The following is a 13,000-nucleotide window of genomic DNA, read 5'->3' on the forward strand; positions in this document are numbered from 1 at the left end:
GGTTGCACTATTAAGAATGACATAATCAAGTCAGTCCAATGCCTCAGAGTAGGATTATAGATGTTTAACCAAATGTATTTATTCATTTATGTAAGTTTTTAATTAAAACTAACCAAACATGTTTATCTATTTATATTGTCTTTTAATTAAAACTAACGAGATATGTATATTCATTTCTATTTTTATTATAGTCAACAATTATTTTTACTTAGAGTATATTTTATTTTTATTTTAAAATGAGCATGCTTTAACTCCACATTGAGCATAGATAGAACTAGGTTGTAGAATGCTCTTCTCAATGCAATGATCGAATCATTCTACAAAAAATTGTATAGAAAAACAAAGTGTTCTTTATAATTTATGATATTTAATGTTATATTTTTTTTAAACTATGAAAGTAATTGTATCATTGAAATTACAAGACCTTCCCTTAGTGTAACCTAAAAAGGTCTTAATATATTTAAACAACCTTTTTTTAAATATTATATGTCTTAATTATATATTTAGAGACTATGCACTCAACTCTATATATGTATATACTTTTATGGACAATGAATTTGTCTAGCCTATAGAAAAAAAACATCAAAGATAAGGATATAATATGTTTTTTTGAAACGTGATTTTTTCATTATTTTCAGCCGAAATCATCATGTTTTTTCCCAAACCTATATATGAAGAAACAAGCTCATCATGCATGTAAGCTTCCCACTAAGGGAAAAATTAAATTTAGAAAATTGTGTATGTGTTCCTAGCACTAAAAATGCATGCATGTTTCTAGCACTAAAAATGTGTGCATGTTCCTAGTACCAAAACCACATGCTCATTCCTATAATGTGTTTTCCTAGTACAAAATAACATGTATATTTGTAGTAATAGGAATGTATGTGTAGTCTTGTAGATAGGGACTTTAAGGCATGGTAAATAGTTGATGTGGGGTTGGAGGGGAGGGGGAGAGAGGGAAAGATAAAAGGATGAGAAAGAGAGAGAGGAGGGTTGGGAAGAATGAGCTGGTGAGTGAGGGGAAAGGAAGAGTGAATGGGATTTAGGGAAATAGGGTGTAGAATGTAGAAGGAGAGAGATAACCGTTGGGGATATAAGGAGGGAGAGAGAGATAAAGTTGGATTGGGGTTGTTGAGAGAGAGAGAGAGAGAGAGAGATTTGTGGGGGTAGAGAAAAAGAGAGTGGAGCGGTAAGAAATAGGAAAAGTGAGAGATAGAGAGATGATGTATGGGGGTGAATGAGATAGGGGGAGGGAGTGAGAGAGAGAGAGGGATATAGAATGATGTAGGGAGGGAGAAAAAGATAGATCTTGAGGTGTAGAGAGAGAGGGAGTGTGGGGGGGGGGGTTGCAGTTATTGTAAAGCAAGAATAAGGGAAAGATAAAGAAATAAAGGAAGGGGGAGGTATTATGGGAGAGAATGAGAGAGAGAAGGGATGAGGGATAAGGGAGAGATACATGAAGATAGGGGGGAGAGAGAGATGGAGATAGAGATGGATATGGGGGGGAGGGGGAAGAGAGAGAGGAAGTAGGGGGTAGAGAGAGAGAGAAGTATATATATATATATATATATATATATAGATAGATAGATAGATAGATAGAGTTGTTTTGAAGGAATGACTAAGAGAGTGAGAAAGGGATAGAGAAAGAGAGGAAGGGGGAGGTAGTTAGGAGGGAAGAGAGAGGCACAAAGAAACTGAGTGGGTAAGTGAGAGAGAGAAGGAGAGAATGAGGGAGAAATAGATAAAATAGGAGTGGGGATAGAGATGGTTGAAGAGAAAGAGAGGGGGGGAAGACTCTTGAGCTTTATCTATAATTTATCTGTTGTTTAGAGTTTCGATTGACACTTTTATTTAGGTATTGTACTTGTTCGCTACACCCTGTTTACAATGATTTTCTACTGCCAACTATTAAATTACACAAGCCAAATAGCTAAACATCTACTAACACTAGAAAATAGAGACACAATTTTACATATTTTCAACAAAAAATGAATGAGTGTAAATATAAGATAATATTTGTCGTTGTTCCAAACTTAATGAATGGTTGAGATCATTATCTTAATCTTAAGTGGTAATCATGGTATTTTTTAAGGATTTAAATATTTTCTTATTGAGCCCAGAGGCTCATTCTACAACTGAGTATAAGGGGATGTGTAAGTTTGCAGGTTCGTCAATTCCCCTTTAAAATAAAAATAAAAAAATAAAAATTATGTTCTAAATAGAAAAATAATGTCCCCTATAATAAAAAATGAATATGTCGTAGAGTAATTAGAAGTAAAAAAAATGTGAGAGTAAGATTTTTAAATCTTATACTTTTCAAAAATATTTCAACAAGAGATTTAAATAAACTATTTGAAGATCTATGTTAACTAATATATGTGGATATCAATTTCATATATATTTATATATAGAAAAAAATTGTTAAAATGAAATATTTTAATGTTGTGTATAAAATATTTGATGTGGGTTATCAATAAAATATTTTAATACTAATTAATATTGACATATACTTAAAAATATATTAATAATAAAAAACCATTTTAATTTGTGTGATAAAATGTCTCCATGTACATGTTATGTAAAATATTTTAATGTACATATTATATATCATTTAAAAAAATTATGTATATATCATGAAAAAAATAGGTTTTTATAGTTAAAACATTTATTTGGTCCTATATATACTATATTTAGCCTTGAAAAATACAATTTAAACAATGAAAAATAACGCATTGTATTTTGCACTCTAAAGAGGTTTTCACTCAAAGAAATTTGATCCCTCTAGGCTCATGTAAGATCTAGTATATAGTATTGTAGATCCGGTATATAGTATTGTAGAGATTCATACGTATAGAATGTATGTGAATATTCAACAAAAAAACATGTAATCTAATGGTTTATATTTTGGTGAATATCATCCATTTAATCATACATATGTAGAAAATAAGCAAATTTATAACTAAATCGGCAATTTTTTTTATTTTTCCAGAAAATGTCCAAAAAATAACCCATTTGCCAAATTTCACCCTTGAATTTTTTCCTAGTGACAATAAAACAATTCCTAATAAAAATACTCTAAAATCATTTTAGTGGGTAAAACAAATTTCTTTAAACAATGAAAAAGTATATATATATATATATACCCAAGAGTTCTTTGATATTGTAGCTAATAGTTTATCACTAATTTAAATCTCATTAATTTCTTTGAAACTAGTTCTCATAACTCAATTTAACATCCACAAAATGTGAAAAGATACTCTAGATTTCTCGTACTTTCATTCCTATATACATATAAAATTATATATATAAAATTACTTATTTTAAATATAAATAAATTAAAAAGTATCCTATAACTAAGTAACTAATTAATATATATATATATATATAAAGTATCTTGTATTATCTTGTTTAAAGTTTAAAAAAAAATTCGAAAAATAAATTAATATTAAAAACAATCGAAGAAAAATATATTATAAAGATTAAAAATTTTAATATGATTTTAATTCATATAAGACATTTTTAAATGTATATGAATTTTAATGGATTCAATTTACAAAATAAATATGTAAAGAGTTAGATGGACTCACTCATTAATTTAGAAGTAGTCGTGAATTTTTTTTAAATATAATATAATGTTGTTAAAATGTATATGAATTTTAATGGATTCAATTTACAAAATAAATATATAAGGACTTAGAAGGTCTCACGCACAAGAATTAGAAGATGGGATGATTATTAATTTACAAGTAGTCGTAATATGTCATTTCTTATTTTATTTTTATTTTAATATAATATTATCTTATTAAAAAATAATGGTGAAAACAAAGAAATTCAAAAAAATTAAGAGTTTATTGTCATTTATTAAGTGAGAAATTTAGGTAATTTTTAAAGACAAATCTATTACTTTCGAGAGGGTTGGTGTACCCTTCATTTCCACTTTTTCTCCTCTTTTTGTCGTTAATTCCACACACAATCATCGTAATATAACCACGGTAGTAGACTTTTTTTTACCCCTGTGCCTTTTTCTACTAGCCTTCTCTAGCTAGGAATGAATGTGGGGGAACAGGGATGTTTTGTACTTGTAGGGAAATCATTGTTTTAAGCTTTAGATTGGGTTGGGTAGGGAAATCATTGTTTTAAGCTTCAGATTGGGCTGGGTAAAGGCACAAATAGTAGAGTACAAATAATTATTCTGAGTCTCAAGCTTATTTTTGTTTGTTTTCTATTGAGAATGGATGTCATCAATTGCATATATTTGGTGACTTTAAGATTGTTATAAATTGGTTTAGTGAGATTATGAAATGTCACATGCATACATTGTCCCCAATCCTTGAAGAGATCTTACATTTAAAACATGCTTTTCATCGTATTTCATGTTGCCATATTTATAGGGATAGAAACTCCATTGAAGACAATGTGTTATCTAAAGAAGGTGCTTTGCAGATTTTTGGCACTTGGAAGATAGGTCTTTCTTAACCTTAGGACCTTTACTAGCTTTGAGGAAAGCCTTAAGGCCTTGTTGCCTACTATATCCATTATTAAAAAAAACATTAAGGAGATGGGTTTTCTCTTTGGAAAGGTGGTCTTAGTTAGAAATCAGTGCACTCGTAGCTAACTCGTTGAAAACACCTAGATTTTGAGCAAGAAACTAATGGGACTTGGCATGAAGATACTGCTAAGTATGAGTTTTCTCCCAAAACAACTTGTGGGAGAAAGAGTCATCATCCTTCCTCCAAATGAGGACATCAAGGAAAGGTAGGAAATCATTAACTTCTTGCTCCATGGTAAACTTTATGGAGTTACACCGATTATTAAGATGTTGGAAAAAGAAACCTAACTTTTATAGACCGTGCCACCATATGGTGCAGGTGTCATCCACAAATATTTTCTAAATCTTGGGCTTAAATCTCACTGAGGCCAAAGCTTTGGACTCAAATTCTTCCATAAACAAATTAGCAACAATAGGGTACATAGGGAGCCCATTGCCACACCATAATTTTGTTCATAGAACTCACTTTCAAAACAGAAAATAGTAAAAGTAAGGCAGATCTCGATTAATTTAGCAATTTCACTTTCTCACTCTATAAATATCACTTTATTCTCTTTTTAGATTTATCTATTTATTTATAAAAAATAAATATTAATCTATTATATTTTTAGATTTATTTAGTTATAATTAACAGTGAAACTGATTTAGTATAGAAATTTTATTTATCTGGTAATTTGAAATTACTAATCTTCAAAAAAGGGGAAAAAATGGAGGAAAGGTAAGTGAACCTGACCTATTGAGTTATGAATATATCAGTTACTCTGGTAATTTATTTGTTGTTTCTAGTTTAGCTCTACATAAACATTGACTCAATTAAAGTGGTTGCCCTACTTGTCTCCTACACCCTTCTCCTGTGCCCTGCTGGTTTATGTTGTTTTTCTTCCACTATGTATGATGCAACTTCAATGTTCTGAATAGAAACACTACACTAGTATTGTGCATGGTGCTAAATGGTTAAGCATTAATTTATATATACAATTTATTTGTTAATATAGATATTCTGGATTTTTCAGCTAAAAGATTGAGCATTAATTTATATATAATTAAATGGCAATTATATTTTTAAATTTATCTACTTTTCTATTCGTTTACAATCTCTTTGTTCCCTAAAGTTTTGGTTACATGTATATTACACCTTGGTTTACGGTGATTTTCTACAACTTAATATCAAACTAAACTAGCAATTATCCCAAAAGGTGCAAAGAGCTGCAAAAAGAAGCAGATAGGATTTTTTAAATTGAAAAATTTGTATTTTAAATTTTATAACCAATAAAAAAAATAATAATTAATTATTATATAGTAAAATATATTTTTATGAATAAGAAAAAAAATTGTGTTTAAAAAAATAAATTTTTTCTTTTCCAAAATCCTATGTTACAAAATAATTTTATGCATAAATAATATGAAAATAATTTTATCTTATAAAATTTTATGCATAAAATAATATGAAAATTACATAATTATACATAAAAGAAATGAAGTTTTGTATAAACATCAAAATTACTTAATAGATTTCGATGCATCAATCAAATTTGAAATTCTTAATACATCAAAAAACTTGATGAAATTATTATCATTTTTCATATTAATAAATAATTCATTGAGTTAGCAGGGAACTGAGAATACACAACTTCACTCTAGATAAGATTGCTTTTGAATTTATTCTAACTAGGAAATGTGTTGATCGTGCATCATGGAATTAGCAAGGGGTTTGTCGTGCACTATGAAAATAATTGTTTATGTAGTCGTGCTGACAAAGTCCTAGAGCTACATTACGAAAATTAAGCGAGTGGAAACAACAAGTGTATCGGAATAATAAAGTACTTGGATTAGAATCAGGGGAAACAAAAAGTCCAACTTCCATTCAACCCTCTGTTTTTTTCTTAAATCTAAGTTTCTCCATCGATTAAGAGGCTATCAAAAACTACTTGGATTAGAATCAGGGGAAACAAAAAGTCCAACTTCCATTCAACCCTCTGTTTTTTTCTTAAATCTAAGGTTTTCCATCGATTAAGAGGCTATCAAAAACCCCTGCCGACATGGATGAAATATGCCCTCAAACTTTGACGCCCTTGTGACCTTATATTTTCAATTTAGATAGAAACCTGGAGTGAAGGATGAAATATGCCCTCAAACTTTAACGCCCTTGTGACCTTATATTTTCAATTTAGGTAGAAACCTAGAGTGAATCTTCTAAAATCCCTATACTTCCTCCATGATTTTTCCTTGTTAGATCTGAACCTCCATGTTACATCAAATTCATTTTGTTTGCACCCTTGAACAAGAAATTAACAGTTGGAGTTGGTGCAATAGCAATAGTATCCTCACCGCTGCGCAGTATGGAGTCATTGTGTTTAAATGTGGCATGTCCTACAATAGGAAAAACCTTGGACATTGCCTTTATGATTCGAGCCAAGGATGTGGCAGTTGATAAGTTATTGCAATCATTGTGATAACCAAATAAACTTACTTTTTTTTTACCACATGACAATGAAGATCTGAAGGTATATGTTTCACTTGCCAATGAATATATTCAAATTCATTCTTAAAGAAACCCTATTATTTGTTGGTATTTAAAGCAAATAAAAATTAATTAATCAAAAAGAAAAATAAATACACAATGAGTAAGAAAGAAATCACATAAATAAACACAAGAATTTTACGTGGTAAAACTCTAAAAATGTGTCAAGGAAACTTCCACCAGACAAATGATTAGAATTATTATTATTCATGATCAAAATGAATCTCCAACAATACATCAACGTGGACAACATCGTTTTCATATGAAGACTTCATTACATAACTTCCTAACAATTATCTAAACAATAAAGTCACATTTACTAAGATAATTACATTTTAACCATTGTCGTCATTCTTAACATTACTTTTATAAAAACATTAATTTCAAATGAGTAATTATTTTCTTATAAATGTGTTAAATCATCAACCTATGTCTAAACAAAATAAACCAATAATAAATTTAAAATAAGAAGAGTGATAAGTATTTAATATATTTTATTGAAAAAATGTGAAAGACTCGTTGGTCAGAGAAGCATTAGCTGAAAACAAGGGCTCAATGAAATCCAAGTTGCAAGGGGACTCGCAACTTTAACCTTGATGAGGCAAGGTCTCTGCAATCATAGAACCTTTCATTTTATAAACACTGAAAAGAGGAAGTCATTCTCCCATCTCCGAAAAAGATCCTTAGGAAAAAACGCATGTCTCGATCACGACCGAAAAGAAGAAGCCAACCACCATTTTCTGAGAAAATTTTCCCAAAAAACGAACATTGAAAAAAAAAAAAAACCCAAAGTTATTCAATTAAAAATAGAAGTATCTTTATAAATTTATTTGGTAAAAAATCGCTAATTAGTATCATTGGGGTATTATCAGGTTGTGTCCAAAGGCGAATGATGTGTATACTACTTATTACATACGTATTACTCTAGTCGACGGAGTGCTGCCCAACAACCACTTACTTAATTAGGAATCGGAATCGGAGGTACCACAATAGGATATATTTCCCCTTACCCCTGAAACTGCTACCCCTAGTCACATTCTATGGAAGAGCTTCATGGCTACTGCCTCTATCGGGTCGGAATGAAACTGGCCAACCTTAATTTAGCTTTACTGCCTTCTTACCGCTTACCTTTATAACCACAAGTTGACGTCACAACATACCAGCTTGATTTAAAACAGACCGGGAGGAGGAAGCAGCTTACCTTCTTAACCGCTGGCCTTACTTACGAGCTTCCTTTACGTACTGCTTTCCTTACTTAGGGGATTCCTGCCCCTACACCAACACCAATATATTGGAAGAACCAATATAGCAAATAAGCTAATAGCCCATTGTGCAGGCCTCCAGGGGATGGAGGCCTCAATATATCCAAAATAGCAGAAGAAAAACCCTAACTATTTTTTTGCTACCCCATGTCCCTGCCTGGGTGGCAACATGGGGAGGCAAATGGGAGATGGGATTCTATCAACTTGTTCCGACCTGGGATGATAAGCTCATGGTTCACTTTGACTTACTTTTTTCTCATCTCCGATGGCGGCCCAGAGTTCGCTTGCTCACCCCCACCCAATAACGCGGAGGTTTGAAATATTGAGCAACGAATGAATGCATAATGACATATATAATGATATATATCTATTTGTATACGATATTCGATCGATAGAGCGTGAATGCATATATTATATATGTAATTACGCTTTCTCAAATCCAATCACCGTACACAAAGGCGAATGCTATTTCCAATCTTATAGAAACATAAATGTCTTCTGACATGTGAGGGAAATAGTGCTCATTTTCTGAGTGACAGTAGGTGAACAAATGAATGGAGTGTGGAGAGAAAGCCATGTCCGAAAATCTTTACAGAATTTATTGACAACTATTTTGAGCGTAAAAGTGTGAAGTCATATGTTACACAGATGTCAATCGGAGATTAAAAAAAAAAAGTGGAGTTGGAAAAATTCAAAAGAAAGGTAAAAAATGAATGCAACGATGCCATTTCAAACTCAATGAATGGTCTAGATCATTGTCTTAATCTTAAACCGCGATAAAACAATTTCAAATCAAAATATTCTAAAATAATTTTGGTTACATAAAAAGGTTTACTATAAACAATAAATATACATAAATATTTGTCTCTTCGATTTAATATATATATATATATATATATATATATAATTTAATAATTTTAGAATATAAATAAATTTGTAAAATATATTGTATTGTTATCGAATAAACTAATATATTATGAAATAAACATTTAAAAATAAATTAACAATAAAACATTATAAACATAAAGCAGTTTTTATAAATGGGTTTTAAATTATATAACTAATTTCTTAAATATATATGAGTCTGTGAATTCAATATAAAGCAGTTTTTATAAATGGGTTTTAAATTATATAACTAATTTCTTAAATATATATGAGTCTGTGAATTCAATCTTGTATTATAATTATTAAATTGAAAAATAAATTAAATTAAAAAAAATTATAAAGATAAAATATTTTTTATAATTAATAATATTTTTTAAATATATATAAATTATTTGGATTCAATTTTTTTTAATTGTAGTTTTCAAATAGATAACTATGTTTTGAAAATAAATAAAATAAATTTAAAATATAAAAAAAAAAAAAAAGATTTTTTTTAGGAAAATTGAAAAATAAATTAATTTAAATAAAATGGGGAAAAAATATCATTATTGTTTTTATATTGTAAAGTAAATTCTTTTTCTTTTTTTTTGACAAGATCGGCTGCTATATATTGACTGAAAAAGGGAATAAGGCGTGAAGCCATACATAGATTGCTTCGAGAGCATTACAAATCCAAGGAGAAATCATGAGGTTCCTGTCCTTGAATCGATTTCTATAACTTCTAGCTAAAAAACATCTATTGCTACTATAAATTCGGACATACTGGTGGCACCAAAACTTGCATTTACAGCACATAATTAATCAATGTCAATACGACTAATCTTTCTCGCTGTGGAATCCTCTGGGTTCTGGTCTGCTTCCATTGGCTTTGCACTTGAGGATGATGAGTTATCTTTCTGCTTTTTTTCCATGATTTCCCTTAAGATTGACAGCGATTCCTCAGCGTGTATGCATCTATTGCTGAGTCCGTTGAACTGCTCATGAAGAGTATGAACTCGGTGAAGAAACAGGTTCATTTCTGCGCGGTACTTGCTGTGTAAGATTCTGAACTGCTCGTCAAATTTGGCTTCCAGGCTCCGGATCTGTTCAGCGTGCCTGGCTTCCATGTTCTGGACTTGATCTTCCAATACCTTTTGTTGAGCTCTGACCTCTTCGAATTCGGCCTGAAGATCGCGGCAATGAAAGCATTGCTCAGGACGCTCCATCACTATTTGGGCTTGGATTCTCTGAGGGGCGATTTCACTGTGATGGGCTGCTAACTCCTCTTTGCTGCGGGGGATGTGAAACTTAGCTATGGATGAGTTCACTGAGTCTGAGTGAAGGGGAAAGGAGTCTGGAATCAAGGAGGGATCGAAAGGATGAGGAAAGATGAGGGTCGAACCGGGAATATATAGAATAAGAGCACAAAGGGAGCGGGAACAGGGCTGCGCCTTCCTAGAAATGAACGATCCATCCCAATGCAAGTCTGGAGAGGAGCAGGTGATTTGAGAGATGTTATGATTAGTTCTGGCATTTCGATGGATTCCCGGTCTGTAAATAGATTTCCCAATCCCGGTTCTGAGCATACTGCCGGCGTCCACACCTGTTATGTCCTGAGTGTGCTGACTGGAATCGTGCGGGATGTTAGATCCTTTGTAATGGGAAGGTTGAGCTGATTTTCCTTTCTGCATTCTGACAAAATTCCTTACAACCAAATCCAAATTATGTTCTGCACTGCTGATGGTTTCACAAGTGCGGATCCTGTCGATTAGAGTGCTGCATGCTTGGACTGATTGCTTGGTCATGGTAATGAGTAGGATGATAGGATACCATTGCTGCTGAGTTGGCCTTGAAGTAGATCACAAGCCCTGTTGGCAAGACTATCAGCCTTTTTATTGAGACCGCGCAAGATGTGGAAGTAAATGGTCTCCTCCATCAGATTGTTGAGGATCTGGTTTCTGTTATTGATTTGCTGAAGTAGTATGTTGGGCGAGGACTGCTTGAGCACCATTAGACGGATTATGATAGCTGAGTCACCGAATATGGTTGCTTTCTTTATTCCTAGCTTGAGCAATTGTACAAGGCCTTGAAACAGGGCGAGACCTTCAGCCCTGTTATTTGATAGTTCGCCCAACCCCCACTCGAATTGGAGAATTAGATCGCCATTTCCATTACATATTAACCCTCCTGCCCCAGCTTTGCCTGGGTTGGATTTTGAAGCTCCATCAAAAAACATATGGTATCTATTACAATTACTCAACCATTGGACAAATTCTTCCTCTTTAAGTCTCAGCTTCCATCCTTTACTCTTTTCATTCTGTGGAAGACTCTCTTTCTGAAGCGCCTGAACATTGAAGACATTATCGGGCCCAAAGTTAAGCAAGTTTCTTTCTTCTGTGCTGAGATAATGGGTTTCAATCTTGCCTTGAGTACGGGAAATAATTGCTTCAACAGCAAGAGTCTTAGCTTTGTGGCAGATTATCCTTAGGTTGTGGTCTTTATCTTGAAAGACTTTTTTGTTTCTGGCCAGCCAAATGCTCCAGACCAGGGTAAGAGGAATTGTATTCCAAATTCTTTGAGTTAGTTTGTTATTCTTCCCTTTCCATGGGCAGAGTTTCTTCCAGCTTAGAACTGAGTCTGCTATGGTTGCCCTTGGCTCCCAAGCAACCGCCCCTAGTGCAGCCATGTTGTTCCAGCATCTCTTAGCAACTTGACAGTCTATGAACAGATGGTGAATTGTTTCTTCGTCTTGAGAGCAGTTTGGGCATCGGGAAGGTCCCTGAATTCCCCTTTTTTTCAAATTCTCTGCTGTTAAGATCTTTCCTTTCAAGAGAAGCCAAAAGAAAAATTTTATTTTGGGAGGAGCTTCAGCTTTCCAAACCAACTTCCAGTGAATCCATATTGCCTGAGGAAAGGTATTTTCACATATTCTTTGGTACCCTGCTTTGGCTGTATATAGTGTTCCTGTGGGATCCCAGCGATAGCTATCAACACTTCCTCTTTGAACCGGTGCTTTGCTGTGCAAAAGATTTTCCAAGACAAGAAAACTTGCTTCTATTTCCTTAGGGTAATTCGGGAAAGACCAGCCTGTCCAAGAATGAGAATGATTTCCCCACTTAGATATTTGTGCTAGATTCCATATTCCTCTGTTGTTGAGCCAATTGATGGCTGGGATTGCCTCCTTATTTGATCCTATAGAATTCTGTCCCATAATTCTATCCATGGATATACTTATGCTGCTGCCTTCCCCGGGAATTTTTGAGATATTTTGGGCAATGAAAGGAATGGTTTTCTTACACAGCTTCCAAATGTTGGAGCTGTCCCTGATGGGGATATTGGTTTTTAACAGATGGTGCCTAGAACAATTTAGATACTTGGCTTCAAGGACTGTTTTCCACCAAGCTGAGTCTCCAGTTAATAGCCTCCAGACCATCTTTGCTCCGAGAGCTAAGTTTAACAAGTGAGGTGATCTAATTCCAAGCCCGCCTTTTTCAAGAGGCTGGATGACACTTTTCCAGTTGACTAGATTAAACTTCTTTTTCTCCGCTTTCCCTCCTTGCCAGAGAAAATGTCTGAGAGCCTTTTCCATTTTGTGATGAACGGCCATTGGAGCTTGAATCAAAGAGAAGCGATATATTGGCAGAGATATCAGTCCTGATTTTAAGAGGACTAAACGGCCTGCTGGATTCAGCCACATGGCTCCCCAGTGTTGAATTTTCCTTTTGATTTTATCTAGAATTCCACTCCAAGTTTCAGTTTTCAGAGGACCAATACCAACAGGCATCCCAAGGTAAGTGAAGTTGT

The sequence above is a fragment of the Pinus tabuliformis genome, chromosome 6 (genome assembly GCF_031772625.1).
Source record: "Pinus tabuliformis cultivar Carrire ecotype Pingquan chromosome 6, CPIR1, whole genome shotgun sequence".
Lineage (NCBI taxonomy): Eukaryota > Viridiplantae > Streptophyta > Pinopsida > Pinales > Pinaceae > Pinus > Pinus tabuliformis.